General features: G+C 41.8%; 1 protein-coding gene and 1 long non-coding RNA gene across 2 annotated transcripts in view; one reads left to right on the top strand and one right to left on the bottom strand.

Annotated features, from left to right (window-relative positions):
- Nucleotides 1-18,632, top strand: part of SUGCT (succinyl-CoA:glutarate-CoA transferase) — a 3,154,468-nt gene that overhangs the window by 2,341,904 nt on the left and 793,932 nt on the right. The gene's annotated exons all lie outside the window — the stretch shown is intronic.
- LOC146823156 (uncharacterized) lies at nucleotides 1,482-3,919 on the bottom strand. The gene is made up of 2 exons (XR_014961879.1): nucleotides 3,809-3,919; nucleotides 1,482-3,688 (listed from the first exon to the last, which is right to left on the bottom strand). It is a non-coding gene; the product is annotated as an uncharacterized LOC146823156 (long non-coding RNA).

Raw genomic sequence — 18,632 nt, 5'->3', positions numbered from 1 at the left:
TGAGGTAAGCACTAGGCTCCAAGCCCCGCCCCCTCTTCTTTCCCCTCACCCACCCGAGAAGACCTCGCTATGGCTGGTAAGGCAGCAATAGACTCAAAGCTCACACAGCGTAAATATTTTAAAAGTTCTCAGGTTTGACTATCTAATGTCCAAAATGCTCCTGCTATAATACAAGTGGTCTCTTTCAAAATTAGAATGATAAAAGTGATGAAAAAATAATTTTTAAATCCTCATTGTTCTTTTGAACCCGATTAAAGTGTTTTGATCCCTTGCTGTTTTCAGAATTCTCCCTTGGTTTTCACATATATTTATGTATGTTAGGATCTTGTGCCATAGCAAAAACGAGCAAAAGTGTTAATTCATTCACTACTATTAAAGAAATGCATTCGCTCATTTTGGTAATATGGTGACCATATGCTGAACACGAGGCAAACTATTCATTTCCTTTTTCTTCTGGAATAGTTTGGTTTTCTGACATAAGTAACTGCACCTAGTTAGGGGTAATTTATAACACCATTCCAGTCCCTGCTTAAATGTGGAAAATCTACAGGTTCGTAGAAAAAGAGATTGAAAAAATGTAGCCTTCAGAATGAAAACAGTCCTGGCTATTAAATACAAAGACAGCCTGACTCGAAATTTGCACTAAGTAATTAAAGCCCTATTAAAGATGACTTTTGTTGAAAGATAGAACGTCTGTTTTGTCATCACTGTCTCTGCAAGGAGGCACTATCCTACAAAGAGAGCTTTATGAATGTTACAGAATGCCTGACCCCCCCTACTCTCTCAAGTGATCGTCCATGACCTTTTGCAAAAGAGCAGCATTTTTAATGTCAACAGAAAGCAGACTTAAATTAAGCAAAAAACATACCTCTTGTCTGAAGACACACGCCAGAAAGATAGGGCTGGTACTGATTGGTTGGCTGGCAAAGCTATGAGACATATACATTTCTTTGCTTCACAGTGCAGAGTTTACTGTACATGGCAACACATACATCAGAAACCCTTTCCATGTGCTTGCTGCCCACTTTGCATTTCTATGGTCTGAGATCCATATGTACAGCTCTAGGCTTGCACAGGTATATATGGAAGGCTTATCTTAAAGAATTCCATGCACTTTCTAAGATGTATTGCTGGAATGATGGGCAAGTAACCTACACCATTAATGCACAGCCTGAAATCTTGCTACATCATAGATTAATTGGAACAAGTAATCGTCAGCCTGGCCACCATCTTGCTGCTCATGTAGCACAAGAGGTGTGATTCGCATGCTCTCAACCCGTGTTGTGTATTCTTAGGGTAAGGCTAATACCATAGTTAGATGTTTTTACAAGTGAAGACACTCGGGAAGATCATTTCTTAGCTGACTGGGAACTGTAAGGTTGTCAAATGAGGGATTCTTTGTGTAGTTTCAGAAGTTCCTAAACAATAGGGTAATTTAGGCCCAAGATGTAATAATAGGTCTGGAAACGCTCCCGGCCAAATAACATTAGGAAAATAGAGCCCAATTTAATAAATAAAACAAGACCAAATGACAAAAATCCAAATCAATAGCACCAGAGTTATACATTCTTTAAGATTTTAGGGTAAAATAGTGCCAAAATGCACAAAGCGCCAACTGCGGCTATATGATCGTGTGAGACTGGGAGAAAGTCACAAGTTCAGGCCAACTGCGATGGAGTGCAGGTCGGATGCAGAGACCAGGTTAGTCCCTCTGAAAAGTTACCTTCTTAGTCCAGCGCCAAAAGTTCAGTTTGTGGTGGAGGGAGCCACGAGGAGCAAGGAAGAGTTTACAGATGGTCGATGATGTAGTGTGAAGAGCGGGTCCGGCATAGCGGGTGGCCATCGCTGTTGCTGTCATGGACAGTTGGGCCAGTGCTTCAAAGTTTCGCTCCATTCGAGCAAGCGATGCTGCAGCACAGAGGGTCGGGCTAACAGAACTTTGTGTAGCTAGGCTGTGCGAGTGACAAGAATTTGGCAGCACCACACCCGTTCATGGTTGCGGAGAGGCCAAAAACTTTAATTCAGCCTCTCAGAGGCCAACTAGGGACCAGGACCTGAGAGGAACACTTGGGGATCAAGGGCTTGCTCTAGCTGGATCTGGGTGCTGGAGCAGGTGGTTGTGAACCCGTTATGTCCATGTGGCTCAGAACAGGACATACCCTTGGAGTCACTCTGGGAGTCCTGGGTTCAAGAGGTGCAGGTTCTTCTCACCCAGACAGAGGGCAGTGGCAGCAGGGCAGCACAGCAATGCAGCAGTTACTTCTGAGCAGCAGTTCAGCAGAATGGCAGTCCTTTCAGCAGCACAGCAGTTCTTCTTCCTGGCAGAATATCCACAGGTCTAGAAGTGTACTGAAGAGTTGATGTCTGCGGTCCAATTATTTGTACCTGGTACCCTTCCCCTGGAAGGTGTGAGAAGCTTCTAGGGGTTTTCCTATGAAGTCCCCAGGCATCTTGTCTGACTGCAGGGGGTCTGCAGCTCTTTGTGTGGAGGCAGGACACAGCATATTAAAAGGTACGTAGGGCTGTCCCGGCTCCTTCCTCCCATCCTGCCAGTGAAGGACCATCCAGCACAACTATGCTCTCTGTTGTGTGTGCCTTTCAGGGAGTAATATACAAAGCCCAAATGTCAGCTACACCCAGTCATGTGACCGAGAGACAATCTGCAGGCACCAAATGGCTGAGACAGGAAAATGCCAACTATCTAAAATAAACAGCTTGGTTTTGCCTTGGTTGGAATTATTTGCAAAGTCTTTAACTTTTAGGGGTTCAGGACTTTATTTTCCATGAACCTTGGTTTTATTAGCCCAATTTTATTTATTCGTTTGTGAACATTTCTAAGATCAAACACATTGGATCACATAAAACAAAGGAATCAGGGGCAGTTTGGCCCGTCATCAAATCAACGTTACATATGACACATTCAAAGGCAAGTGTTTAATACATTTAAATTACACAGCCATTTCCCAAATTGATACTGGTTGCCGAACACTTATTCGACACAAAAATTCATTAGCCCTAAAAACCAGTCTTGTACTTTCATAGACATGAAAGAGTCGATATTTATTTTCACTTTTTTTAGACGACTCTTAAATTCCCGCAATAACCAGAGGTTGTTTCAAATAACAATTGCCACCTATCACAGTCCTTTGGTTGTCCATAAGAGATTAAATACGATATATTCACCTCCCTTTTTGCAGAAAAAGTTGGCGGCTTTCCACCTCCTCTATTTGAGGTCTCTTCAGAACCAAGACCGGGTTTTCAACAAAAAAAACTCGTTTCAATTCACAATATTGTGGAAAGTTAAGAGCTTCTTTTAAAAAGACATATTGTAAACAAACAAAACCTTTTTACTTCCTTCTCCATGCCTTTTCCAAGTAAACTCAGGTGAGAGGCTTGTATTTTCTTGTGATAAGAAGGCTTCTCACTTCTTGTATCTTGAATTACGCTCTTCACAAATTGAGTCCTATCGTAAAATGGCTCTTCGCTTTTCACTCTCCTCACTATTTTGAATGGGAACAAGTATTTAATATATCGAGTTCCCGTCACATTCATGCTTCACTGTTTATTTACTTTATAATTGCCTTTGCCTGCGTGTTAACTCGGACCCTTTTTGCAGCTTTTTATTCTTTTCAACTCTCTTTAAAGCACGCATAAAGGCTTCCTGACTCACTGGTAACAATGTTGCAGCCTGTAAAACAAACAGAAAATATCCATGTTGGTTTAATTCGTGACTATCCTTTTCTTTACTCACATGCTATTTTATGCCGAAGCTCGTAAACCTTTCAGTTTTAAATGCATTTCCACTTACTTGATACAAATCATGCCAGCATTCTAACTTCACTTCTTGTCTGGTCAAACAGCGTTCTCCGTTTGTGCCGCCATTACTTTTCTTAGAGTAATACGCAGTCTCTTACAATCGATTACCTATTCACATTTGTTTTCAAGTCTGATGCATGATTGTATTTGTAGTTTGTCTGCCAAAACTGGAAAAATATGTACGTTTTTTCAAAGAATTTTCCATAATTTGCAAAACTTTCATGGAACATATTGATGTATTCGCTAGTCTCCTCAGATTGATTGCTATTTATATCCAATCCGTTATATGTGGTTTATGTAGTTTTTTGCAGTATTTTTCAAAGGATTTTATAAAGTATTCACATGCAGTCATGACTGCTCATGTAGCTAAAGCCTTTGAACTTCAGACATGTTGTTGAGTCCTTTGGTTGTCATATTGAAAAGCAATATGAAGTAAACCTCTTTTTGTACCAACATTGTCTCAGTGTCACCACCTCTCAGATTGGTATAAAACTGTCCACTTTAAAGCATTTTCCGTGTGGCCTATTTCTACAAAGTGGCTCATTAAAGGTGCCGAAGTAACTTTCTTTCAGTTTCTTGATATGTGTTGGGAAGTTTTTTGGTGTAATTTTTGACTTGTTTTCCCTATGTACCATTTTTTACACGGGCAGATGATGCCATAAACCACATTTTTTGTACGACAATTTGAAAAATTAGTGTGTTTCCATTTAATATAATCTAGTTGGAATTCTGATCCCTCAATGGTTTGATCACAGATTACGCATGTGCCACATTTGTGATGGCCCTGAATCGGTGGAAGTTGCCATTGCTGGCTTAAATCCCTTTTTGGTGATGGGGAGAATATGCCCTTACCAACTAATTTCATAAATTTGTGTTTTTCTTTAGAGCAGGAAATGGTTTTACAAACATTCTATCCAATTTAGAAATCAGATGCCAATTCTGGTGGAACCTAAGTTCTGGAGTGGTGCCCAGTGGGGCATCCTTGGGTACCAGCACTACAGGGCTGGACCAGGGACTGTTTGAGGGCTCAATTACTCCTAACATCAGTATCTCGGAGACCTCCTCCTTGATGTTGGCCCTCACCTTGTCTGACAGTCTGTACATTTTATTTTTAACAGGTGGACTGTCTTCAGTGTCAATGTCATGAGCGCACAGATGTGTGACTCCGGGGAGAACAGAGATGAGAACTGCCCAGTAACTGGCGACAGTCACTCGATGTTCTGGGGTCAGAACCCTCTACTGTCCCATCATACTCTTAGGCAGACAGGAGGTCAGGGAGAGGCTCACTCTCCTCTTCCACCCCTTCATCTGTGACCAGGAGCATGTTGATGTCAGACCTCTCAAAGTGCAGTTTGAGGTAGTTCACGTGGAGCACCCTTAAAGTGTTTCTCGGTGTCTTGAGATCCACCAGGTAGGTGGACTCCCCCTTCTGCTCCTTCTCCTCATATGGCCCTGTCCAGCAATCCTGGAGAGCTCTGGGCTCCGTAGGCTCAATAACTCACATCTTCTGGCCAGGTTGACTCTCTACCAGAGTGGCCTTCTGGTCATACCAGAGTTTCATAAGTTCTTGACTGGCCTTCAGATTACTTTTTGTCTTTTTCCAGCAGCAATGCATCTGGTTGTGGCTGATGCATCCTGAGAGGGCCTCCTGGGAGCTTGCTCCCACCTCTGCCTTACAAGCCTAAGAGGTCTCCTAACAGGGTGTCCATATACGACAAAGGGCTAAATCCTGCTCCCTTCTGTTGCACCTCGCTGTAGGCAAAGAAAAGGCATGGCATGAGGATGTCCCACTTACGTTTCATGGCTTAAGATAGTCAAGTATCATGCCTTTTAGAGACTTGTTGAATCTCTCAACATTCTCATTGGCTTGATGGTGATGGGGTATGGAGAACTTGTAAGTTGCTCCACACTCATCCCTGATGGACTTCATGTACGTTGACATGAGGTTAGCGCCTCTGTCACAAACTACATCTTTGGGGAACCCCACCTGGGTAAAGATCCCCATGAGAGCCCTGGCCACCGCAGGGCAGCCACAGAACTGAGAGGGATGGCCTCTGGGTAGAGTGTGGCATGGTCCATCGAGACCAGAATTAACCTGTTGCCTAAAGCGGTCTTGCGGTCCAAGGGTCTAATAATGTTGATGCACACACTCTCAGAGGGAGTGCCAACGTCAGGAAATGGGATCAGGGGAGCCTTGAGCTTTTTTCCTGACTTTCCACAGGCTTGGCAGGTGGACAGGACCTACAGAATGCATCTGAGTCCATCTTTATTTGGTGTCAATAGAAGTGGAAAACAAGCCTGGCAAAAGTCTTTTATTGCCCCAGTTGTCCTGCCAGGGGCATGTCATGAGCCAAACCTAGGAGGAAAGCCCTGTAACACTGGGAGACCATCAGTACATGGGCTGCGCCAAGTCCATGAACTTTAAACTCGCTATTTAGGAGGTCGGTCTCCCAATAGATAAGGTAATCCTCTGCGGTATCTCCTTCTGCCTTGGCTTCTGCTTGCCTGCTCAAGCCTTCTAGAGTAGGGCACATTTTCTGTGTGTTTTAGAATTCCTCCTGGTTGTGCCACCCTAACTTACCATCCATCAACCTCAGGCAGGTCACCCAGGGTGCCCATGTCCTCCTCGGTAGGCTCAGGAGCATCTTCTTCAGCGCCCCATAAACCTGGACAGTAGGAACTTCAGGGGATACTTTCCCTTGCCCCTAACCGTCTTGGCAGAAGAAGATGCCCTGAAACTGCTTTATCAAAATGAATCCTGTGTACCTATACTTCTTGTTCTTCTCGGCGTTTGATACAGTCAAACATGACAGCTTGATTGATCTCCTCAAAAACAGGATGGGATTATCAAGTCCCATTTTAAAATGGTTTGCTTTATTTCTTCACAATAAAACTCAGAAAATCAAAATTAACCAATCCCTATCAGAGAGTACACTGGTAATAATTGGAGTACCTCAAGGCTCAACACTCTCACCCATGCTATTCAATTTGTTCATGGAACCTCTTATGGATATTTTAAATATCTCAAACATTCATTACCACATGTACGCTGATGATACACAATTCTATTTGAAAATCTCATCACCTGAAGATATCAAAACGCTCAATTGCACTCTGTTGAAAAACCAACAATGGATGACCGGCACCACCTCATGCTTAACACCCTCAAAACTGAATTCCTTTTGATCGCCCCTCACAATCTCTCGGCCCCCTTAGAGGAGTGGATCAAACAATTCACAGCTCTCAGCTGCTCCCCTCACATTATTCACTCTAAGCCTAACATATCTTAATATGCAAGATCATACTTGTGCAACCAACAGGGGATCTAATCGCCAAATTAACATTCTAACGAAAATCAAACTCTTTTTGCTTTTATTAGATTTTCAGTTAGCAGTACAATCTCTGGTCATCTCAAGATTAGATCACAGGAGTGCCACTTTTGCCGGGATATCCAAAGTTAAGTTGGCATCATTAAAGGCCACACTGAACTCAGTTGCCAGACTCATAACAGGTTGCAAGAGAATCAACCACACCACTTTAGTCCTAAAAGCATCTAAAATGGCTCCTGTATGAAGTTGGAATCCAATTGAAGATTGCATGCATGAAGCACAAGGCCTTCCACCACAATACTTCTGTCTACTTGGCTAAAAAACTCAAGCTATCTGGGGTAGTCGCCCCTTAAGAAGCAATGACTCCCTACTGCTGAAACTCCAGAAATTAAAAAAAAAGAAAACCTACAACCACTCCTTTTCCGGCCTTGCCCCAAGAATTTAGAACTCTTTACCACTTGAAATCAGAACAAACCCCTCAACTACCTACTTCAAAAAAGAAGCAAAAAAGCTTTTGATGCACATTTTCCTTTTCTAGGTGCCCTGATCCTTCTTCAGCTTGGTTAGTATTGGTGAACTCCCATGGATCTTGAAAATGATATGTACAGGGCTCTGATACCCAGATGGGTCATATTCGCACTTTATAAAACTCCATAAATAAATAAGTAAAATAAATGAAGATGTTGGGTGACTGGGGTGTTAGCCTTGGTCAACCAGCAACCACAATTCTTCTCAGGGTTAAATCACAAGCAACCCTAAATTAACCTGTGCTCAACTCTCTGATGGCTTGGCACAGAGCAGTCGAGCTTAACTCACAGGCAATGGATAAAGTATTTGTGCAAAGCTTCAAACAGTAGCACAGTAAAAACACACCAGCAAAGGATCCCACACCAATCTAGAAAATAGAGCATGATTTAATAAATAAAATAAGACCAAAATCACAAGAATACAATTAGTTGAACTGGAGCTATGAAGTTTTAAAGATTTTAGGATAATATAGCACCAGAAAGCACAAAGCGCCAACCACGGCTATCTGGTCATGTGAGACTGGTAGAAAGTCACAAGTTCAGGCTGACTGGGATGAAGTGCAGTTCAGATACAGTGACCAGGCTAGTCCCGCTGAAAACTTACCTCGTCAGTCCAGCGCCAAAAATCCTGTTCTGGGAGGTGGGGGTCGCAAGGAGCACGGAAGCATCACGGCTGGTCGTCGATGTAGTGCGAAGAGCAGTCCAGGTGTCAAGGGCTATTATCGCTGTAGCACGAATATCTGTTGTCGTCACAGCCCAGTGCTTTGCTATATCGCTCCATGCGAGCGCTCAATGCTGTAGCCGGCAGGGTCCGGCTGACGGACCTTCTGATAGGTCTAAAGTAACCCGATTATCACCAGGAAGCACCACTGGAATGATCTTTTGTAGACAGTCCATTTTCAAGGGCACACTTCAAACACAGGAGGTGACCCATTTCATATCTAGGATGTGTCAAAACCCCTGTAATTTTCCCCACAATTAACAGATTGAAGAAAACCCACACTCGTGTTCTTATACATGACCCTGAATGACTGCATTCCTTTGTGGCACAGCAGAAATAACTTCTCACAAAGTCACTGCTCAGGATGTGTATCTTGTATATACCACAGGAGTAACCCATAGACCCAAATGGACAGGGGTAGTAATAGGAATAAGCAACAGTGTTCATTTAGGTGTCAATATAACAGGATAATATTTATTTTTTCAATACCAAAAAAGATGTACTGCAGCCGCAACAGATGCGTGAAACAAAAGATAAAAAGGGACATAATCCATTTCAAACACACTAAGAAATTTACTATAAAGGAAACAAATAGTCCTAAGTCAATTATACTCATTAATATTGAGCTGTAAACTTGTGCCCAGTGTATATCGTTAACACACAGTGCTCAAAGTGAGTGATGGCCCGAAAAATGTGATCACAATTTAAATATCCAAATAAATGAGATAAAGACTGTTAGTAGTTCAACAAAAAGGGATACTTAAAAATGTAATACATTCAGAAAAATATATAATTCTCTCTCTTGGTTCTGGCCAGTAAAATTGGTGAGTCTCAAATTTGGAGTCAAAACGTATAATAAAGCTGTCTCGAATGGTGTTCAGAACCCATCTAAAAGTTTTTTTTTCCAGGTTGATAAAGGGATCATGGAGATGACCCTCAACTAGACATGGGTCTTCCACTGCAGTCCTAGAGTCAAGATTGCTGCTGGTTTTGATCTGCAGATGTACCATACTTCCTTGATTAAAATCACTTGTGGGAAGCAGACCATGTATGCATGTATGTATGTGATACTTATATAGGGCAAACCCAGCAAGTAAGTGGTAGAGCACTGTACAGGACCCAAGGCAAATACACCATCAATGTATGATTAGAAGAGTAGCTGAAGTTTACAAGCAAAAGTGGGCTTTTATTGGATCTCAATGTAGTGTTCTTTCAAGAGCTGTACCTTCAGGTATTTTCTGAATTGGAGCAGGGTTGTGGCAGTCCTGGTGGATATGAGAATGTTGTTTCAGATCCAGGATGCATCAAAGGAAAAGGCATGTAACTTTATTTTGTCTTTTTTTTACTGCCTTGTTTCTAGTCTGATCATGTCTTGGCTGCAGTTGTGCCAAGACCCACCGGATATGGTGAGCTTGTCCTTCAGCTTGACAGAGGCACCGGTGATGATGGCTTTGTAGATGGGGCAGCTATCTGTAAAATAGTGTGAGTTCCATCAGAGTAGGTTGTTGAATGTGAAGAATGCTTATTCAAACCCCACCTGTCAAAATAGCCACTACACGGCATTTTGCCCTTAAATTATAACGCATGGTTTCCATCTTTAGATGCATTTGTGACCATTTGTTCCAACTGGTCTCCAAACAGCTCAATGCAAAAAAAAGGGGATTTTTATTGGAGCTGTCTCCTCTGCTTCGTTCGCCTTCGAATCTCTCATCAACATTTGATATCTACTTGATCCCAAAACAGAAGCCTTATTCCGTCAAATGAGATATGTGATAGAAAACAAGCATGTTGTTGCATGTGGGCCAGTATGTCAGACCAATCCACACCCTCCTGCATGACACTCACAACATATAAAGTCTTTAGCCAGAGACTGAGTCATCTATGCTACATATGTCTTGGCACCAACACTAAATTGTTCTGAGTATATGTCTTTTAATGACCATCACAATAATAGAATTAATAATCATGTTGTATATTGGAACAGCCTGTCTAGAAGGCTTAACTGGGGATCATCTACCTACACCAACTCTGGAAACCCTAAGTTATCTCTATTCCTGGAGCCGGCCCACCTCTTCTTTTCGATGTATTTGCTAGAATTACATGGACCAGACTCTACTCGGCTGGAGGAAGAAGTGTCCTTCTTCGGATCCCTAGTGGTAGGATGATGTTGGTATCAAAGCTTAGCTCTTTCTCCCCCCCATTGCCTTGGTCACTAATTATTCAAACAACTACTGCATTTCACTGTTGAAATAGAACCACTCTGGACAGGATTAGAATGAAAAGTAGAGGCAAACCATATAGATCTATACCCCTGCTGGCCTTTCATCTTCCTTAGCAAAGGAGCTCAAAGAGAACACGTCTGCGCTTGGCTTATCTCTTCCGCTTCATAGCTTCTGCAACACAGGATAGGAACTATAAGAAAGTGAAACAGTCTACAGCCCAATCAGGAGGGACTAAAGAGACAGCACATTCAACAGTCAGAAATGTAGTACAGGCAAAATTAACCAATAAAACAATATTGGAGGAATCCCTTCTCTTTCTCCTCACCTGTATTTTTTATTTACATTTGTATCCCATATAAAATCATCAATCTTAAATCAAGAACCAATGGGCATACATCTACCAGCAGCCACCAAAAACATGTATTGTCTCCAGAGGCCAGTATCCTTCAATTTTGCTAATCACATTTACCAACTGTCTTATATGCTGATTTTCACGTCCCAAATCTTCCAAGCAATGCCACTGAGTGGACGCGACTGAGGCAAAGAAAAATCAGGAATTGCCCCTTCTGCTCCTCCTGCTGTGCGGCAAGTTTCAGGAAGCGTCTACTGTGGTGAGCTGTAAAACGCTCCTCCCTACTGGAGGAGTGTAGTACGCAGGCCTTCCCATGATTCACCAGGATCCCAGAGACCGGAAGACATCAAAGAATATTTAAGAGCTTTCTTTAAAGCCCTTCAAACTTGGATCAAGCATCGCAGGGGCCGAGGGGCCTTCTTTAATGCTGTGCTGGTGCTTGCGCTCAGTTGAAATAAACATGCAGATCAACCACAACATGAAGAAAGACAAAACAGGATATCCGAGTAGGGAGTCCTGATATACACCCCCTGGGTTGTATAGTAGGGGCCAAATAATTTGTTGAAATATGTATTCGGTCATCAGAGGGTCTGTCTGTGGGAGGTGGACTAACATCATTATGTAATGAGTGGGATTAGGCAGTTGATGAAGAGGTAATTTGTACTCCGCTCCTAAAGAGAGCAAGTGCTGTAACAGGTGGAAACCAATTTGCACGGACTCATCGCTCTGACACTGCTAATGCACCAGACTCTTAGCATGGGACACACTTGCTTAATTCGCACCTACACTGGTCTCTATTAGTGAGTCATAAAATGTCGAATCGCTTTGATGTTTTAGGTTTTAATATACCCTTTTTAAGTCAAGTCTGGGCAGCACATGCGCTGATCTGCGAGGCATGCTGTATTTGAGTATGGACTTGAAGCTCTGCACACTCTCCGCCCATATTTTTCATTGTCTTGTGTCATTGTCCTTTGTAAATGCTGACTTCTGATTTGTTAATAGGCTTGTTAGTCCCTCCTTAGTACCACCTTGTCTTCATTTGTAACCTCCCTTGAGGACTGGAATTTATACTTCTGTTGTTACATGGTATGTCTTATTTAGTCTGTACGCACTATTTTCTTTGATGAGTTTCTCCTACTGCAGGCAGGACACACTTTCCTGCAACATTCAGTGCCCCATGCATGCTTTCACTTTCCAAACAGCCCTGGACAATAGCGGCAGCTTCTTTGAAATGAATAGGTCTTGCATTTACAAAAGTTTTATTTGAATTGTAAATGACAATGCTATTTATTTATGTGTCAAATATCAAAACAGATAAATAAAAGGCATTGTCATTTACAATGTCAATAGCTTAAACTCTCGCAAATGCGAGACCTATTGCATTGCAAATGCTTGTTAAGTTTAAGACTTGAGGCAATTGCAAGCCCGAAAATCACAGTATTTTGTGACATAACAGGCAAATCATCCGATGTATTATTAATGTAAAATGGCATTTCTCTATCTTCTTACATATTGTCACTCTTAAAGATGTTAGGAAATCTGATTCGTAAGCATATTATGACTGTCTGCCATAACAGTCTAACTTGGAAACCGTTTTTGCTGTTCTGCAGTCTCAGTGACATTCAAAACAAGGCCCATTGCAATCAGCAAAATGCTGGTGATAAGTTTACAGGTAAAAGGTGAAAATGCACACATTTTCTGCTCCACCTGATGAACATCATGTCTGGAAATTACAGCGAGGTCAAAAAAGTAATAGCACATTTATTCCCATTTTTCCTCTCAGCAACATAAGGGACGTCTGTGGTACACTTTTGCTTAAGGAGAAAAACTCAGTGATGACTGACAGGAACAATTATTCTTCTAGTTCAGACTTCTTCAACAAATAGATGCGAGCTACTGGTAGCTTTCCAGCTACTTGTAAGCTCTCCTGTGACCACTCCAGTCTACTAAATTGGAAGCTTTTGCTTGGCCAAATTAATATACGTAACCTAAAATTGAAAAGTGTGTATTCAAGATGAAAATGTGTGTATCTTCAGAACTCATAAACTGATGTTTCAAGAAAAATGGTTCAATTTCCAAAATAAATCACATGGCATTGGGGAGACTTATTACTAATAGTATAACATAGGTGCAAAGGACATTCAAGCAATGGCTGTTATGTCTGAGCTAAGTATAGGCATTCCAAAGTGACAAAACCTTTTTATATATGTGCTGGCTACACTGGCTGATAGGCTGCAGTGATCAAGGCTAGTAATCTTGCATGGCATGGCTACTAATTTAATCCTGTCTGATGTGGTCACTATTAAAACACTAATAATATCAGCAGATCAGGGTGATTGTCATTTCTCATACGTAACTCTTATTATAGAAAAGGTTGGGGACCCCTGCTTCAGTTATTTTCTTAGTTATAACCCTCAGGGTGTAAATAGCTACATACCTGCCATTTTTGCTGGAACTATTTGAAGCATGGATGATGTACTCTGAGCAGGTCTGTATTTTCTTAGCTATGATTTTCAATATTGCCCATTGTACCACATTTCTCTAGTGTATCAGGAGTTTTGTTCTGTCATTTTAAGTCCTATGACATTCATCCTTTGCCTCTCTATAAGATAGTTTACCAGCTATACAGCAGGTACAGGAGCCCAATGAGCTACTGTACTATTAACGGGCCCTCAACTTCTGGGTACAAGTACATAATATGTTACTTATCAAATACCATGCACAGTATTGGGCTACCTGCAAATAAACGAATCAAATGTATAATTTTTTTTTACCAATAGTTATGGTGAAAAGTGCAAAGTTTCTTTTGCTAATTAATATACATATGTCTACTCACTTCTAACAAGGGAAGATGCTTTTGCTTGGTGAATGGCACTGTGGACTCAGCTACCATCCCACTACAGATGTTTGCACAAGTACCTATATTTACCCTCATATTTAAAGGTGTCAGTCTTGTTTAGGTTACAGTTGGGCCAATGAGGTGCTGGTTCTGCTTCACATTGGGTCTGTTCTGCAAGGGCCTTGCCTGTTTTATTAATAAATATTAGAACATTGGAATGTGGAGCACTCCATTGTAGACAATGGAGTGCTCCATGCTTCTACGGGCCGGTAAAGTCCCGCAGAGCAACATTCCAATGTTTTACAAAAGCCTCTCGAAGCTCGAGGGGATTTAAATCCCCTCGAGCTTCGAGAAGCCTTTGTTTAATTTATTAGAACATTCTGCCCTCTAGTGGCAGAATGTTCTAATAGCCTTATAGCCCTTCGTAGCAGGGCTATACCGCTATTAAAGTCCCGCTGCTTTTGTTAAAGTCCCTCGCCTTCGGCTCGGGCCTTTAACGCTGCAGCGGGCCTTTAATAGCCGGTATAGCCCGCTACGGCGGGCTATAAGGCTATAGTAATAGTACCATTTGTTAAGCGCCTGGTTACACCCCATGGTGTTTTCCTGCGCTCGGATAAAAAAAACCAGAGGGAGGGAAAGAGGGAGCATCCAAAAAAAGTGGGGAATTAAGGTTATTAAAGAAAAGGCAAACAGCAAGTCCAATTTAGGGAGGAAATACCCAGGTTTTTAGGCCTTTTTGAAAGATGCTCTCAGTGGATTCAGCTCTCAGAGTCAGTGGTAAAGATTCCACTTTTTGGCCGCCCGATAGCTGAAGGATCGTGCTCCCATTCTGGCCCTATGGAATTTCGGAACTCTGACAAGGTGGGCTCTCGTTAATCTGAGATAGCGGACAGGAGTATAGAGACAACTCAAGCCTCTATTCCAGAGAATTCTGTGACAGTAACACATGGATTTGTAGGTGATCCTGTTTTCCACTGGCAGCCAGTAGAGGTTAGCCAGATCTTTAGAGGAGGATGTTCTTCTGGGGAAATTCAGAACAAGCCGATCAGTGGCGTTTTGAATGCGTTGCAGTTTGCTGAAGCTTTTTTTTTAGGCTCCCAGAAAAAGAATGTTGCCATCGTCTATCTAGAGCGTGCACAAGGGTTTTTCTGACTGTGACCGGAAGGAGGTCAAGGAGTTTTCTTAGGACTTTAAGAGTCTCAAAGCATTTACATGATTTGATTCTTGAATGAAAGTTTGGGGTCAAACCGGACCCCTTGATTTTGGTTTCATCTTTAGGAGCACGGGTAGACCTTAGAGCCTGGGGCCACCATACCGATGACCAGATTGACAGCAATTGTCTGACTATCATTACTTCGGTTTTGTTACCGTTCAGTTTAAGGCAATCATTAGAAATCCAGGAGGCAAGCTTCTCAAGGCAGGAGGAAAACTGTCTATCTCAGTGTCCTGAGACAAGGTGACAGTAAGTTGTGTGTGAATCGCATATGACACAATGGTTACTTTATATTTATCCACAATTTCTGCCAGGAGGCCAATGTAACGATTGAATAGGGTTGGGCTGAGTATAGATCCCTCAAGGACCCCCTGCCTAAGCAGAGTGTGATTGGATATGTGCAGGAGCTGAGTAACTTGGAAGCTGTGGTCGAGGAGGAAGGAGGTCATCCAGCGGAGAGCTGAGCTTCCAATCCCACAGAGCCTTAATCGTTGTAGGAGCAAATTATGTGATACAGTGTTGAAAGCAGCGCTCAGGTCCAACAGGACCAGTGCTGCAGTATGGCCTTCATCTGCAATTTTCTGCAAAGTTTATGTTGCGAGGAGTATGGCTGTCTCTGTAGAGTGGGAGGTTCTGAAGCCAGATTGAGATGGGTGGAAAAGATTGTTAAGATTAATATGATTAACAAGCTGGTTGCTCACCACCTTCCCTGCAATTTTGGCAAAGAAAGGCAGGAAAGAGATAAGGTGTAGGTTATCTAGCAGCATAGGGGCGGCTGAAGGTTTTTTTTTCAAAGGGAGAACTATTGCTTGCTTCCATTTCAGAGGAACTTCACCTGAACAGAAAGATATATCAATAAGTTTTTGTATATAGGGCAGAATAGCGCCCATTCCTTGCATCTGGATTTTGGGTGGAGCTGGATCAAGGGGGATCCCGATTTAATGCTCATGGCTTGGCTCTTCAGGTCAGCCAGCGTTGGAGTTTTGAATCCAGAGAGGCCAGTCCCCCCAAAACATGTGTTTAGGGAAGCGTCGGGATTGATGCAACTACATGCTTCTGATGGGAATGTGTCATGAATCATCGCAACTTTAGAAGCAAAGAAATCAGCAATTGTTTTTCAGTTCTCTAGTAATGCAATTGGAGGGGCCATAGTGCGATCTGGCGAGGACAGAGATTTAAGAATGGAAAAGAGTTCTTTAGATGAGTTATTGGCTTGTTCAATTTTGTCGATGTAGAAGGTGCATCGCGTTTTCCTAATGAGAGCATGATATATTTTAAGCTCATTTTTGTAGATGTTTTTTCTGGCAGTGTCCTCCACCTATGCTCGAGGCGTTTACAAGTTTTTTCATTTGTGTTTGGCTTAGGGTTGTTTGATTGAGATTTCATTCAACTAATATTTACAATTAATGACATTCTGTGAGTTGGAACCAATGGGATTAACACAGGTGACAACAGTGATCATGATAGGAAAGGGATGTAAGCATGGAGCTCTGTCTTGTAAATTTAGGGCACAGCATGGTGCTAAATGAATATATATGCCTTTGCTACACTGGTGCACAGGTTCATGGTGCGATCTTTGTTTGTGCACAGGTCATATAAACCATTCCTGCTAATGTTATTTCGGTTTGTGAACGTGACCTGCATGCAAGCTCTGTACTAATGTTAAAGTGTGCATGATCTCACAATGTCATAGTATTGTAGTGAGATGAGCAGGCTTCAAGTGCACTGTTCGAACCTTGGCAGTGATGGTGATCACCGAAAATGTGTGAAACTGGTATCATACAACTATTCATGCAGCTCCACTAAAAACAAACTGTCAGCACCCTTCACTATACTCCAAAACAGACCACTAGATGGTCAATTAATATGTTTTTTAAAATATACTCGAGACAAAATGTTTTTTAACTCGAACAGAAAGATCAATGAAAACATTTACAGATGTGCAGGGGCAACATTGGATTGTAGCATTAGTACTTGCAATATGCATTTTGATAGAATACATATCGAGAAGCACCACAAAAAAGTAACACAGGCGTGCAAAAAAGATGTGCTGGCAAATGCAAATCCAGCAATCTAAAAGAGCAAATGGAGATACCAAACTAAAAATAATGAAGTGGATTGGTTCAAAAGTTGGCACAAAAGTAGCCACAATTAACTTTTGCCAGAAAGTACCATTTTCTGAGACAGATATGGTGTCTGCCAAACCGCCCATCTGGCTGCACTGGATACAGAGCCTGAGACGCTATATGGCACAAAACTGAGCTGGAAACCACTGCAGAGTGGATTTCCAGCATGTCTCTGGAGGCTTTTACCGGCCCATGTCCATTAAGGGGCATCAGCACCGGCCTCAGCAAGTTTTTTCTTGATTAAAGGGGTTTAGAGGAGGAGTGGGCAGATGTGCCCCCTATGCAGTTTACTGCACAATACCCTGCCCCCTCCTTAGCCACGCCTCCTCCTCACACTGAGATTTACAAAAAAAACGTTTTGCTTTGCTGTGTTTAGTTATTGCATGCAGATTATAGGTCTTTTTAGTGACATTTTACTTATGCGAGCAGAGTTCTTTGTGATTCGAGCCCAGAAGTGTAAGAAGTATTCAGTTTGCTGCTAGTAAAGTTTGTTGGTTCAGGTCAGCACATATTTTGCACCATTTTCATCAAGGGCGTTGAACAAGAAAGAAGCTATTTTCCCTTTCTTGTTCTATATCTCCCCTTCGTGTCAATATTCATGTAAAAGTAAATGTATCTTTTCTTGTAATACTTGATATCCCTCTGCCTATTTCTCCTTGTACACTTTCTGATTTTCTCCATCCCTCTCTCTCTTTCTACTTTATTCCTTTCTCTCTTTCTGCCTCCCTTTCTTTTTTCCTCTCTTCCATCTCCACCTCTCTCCCAATCTCCCTTCTTCTATATTTCCATTTTTTCTATTTTCTAACCTCTCCTACTTCATCCCTCTTTTTCTCTCTTTCCTTATGCTATTTCTCGTAAATCTCCCTCTATCTAATTTGCCTTTTCCTTCTTTCATTTATCCTAAGCTAATTATTTCTCACATCTCAATTAATACTTTAGAAGAAAATTTAAACAATACCCACTAGAGACCAGATTAAACAAAGTTTACTTTGGTGTTAAAATTGAGAACATGTTCTTTTGCAGAGAATTTGTGAAAAGAATAGTGAAGGGAAAGAAACGCTGGGTCTATCTGTCAGAATACTCTGAGACTATGCTAAGTGGTACACAGTGATTTATTAAAACTACAAATACATAATCACACAACGTGCATGGATAGCCAAAGTACTAAACTTAGAGAAAAGACTTTAGACCGCCTCCTCATTTTACTTTGGAAAATATCAGTAGAAAATCCTGCACCGGCTGTTTCTTACATTATGAATTTAAACCATAGCGCAAAGTTTCAGTATGAAAATATCCTTCGAAAACTCTGAGAGAAAACAACAAATGATGTGGGCCATATTGGAAATGAACATTCGGTAGATTTATGCAGCCTTGCGCTAGTGCAACGTTATTTTGCTCTTGCGTAAGTCTTAATAAAAATACGCTTATTTGGATAATAAATCTAGCTATTTCCAACGTTGCTAATACTTCAGCTGCTACAAAGAAGT

This window comes from Triturus cristatus, chromosome 5_2, assembly GCF_964204655.1.
Source record: "Triturus cristatus chromosome 5_2, aTriCri1.1, whole genome shotgun sequence".
NCBI lineage: Eukaryota > Metazoa > Chordata > Amphibia > Caudata > Salamandridae > Triturus > Triturus cristatus.
The sequence above is the reverse complement of the archived record's forward strand: the minus strand, read 5'-3'. Positions and strand labels throughout refer to the sequence as shown.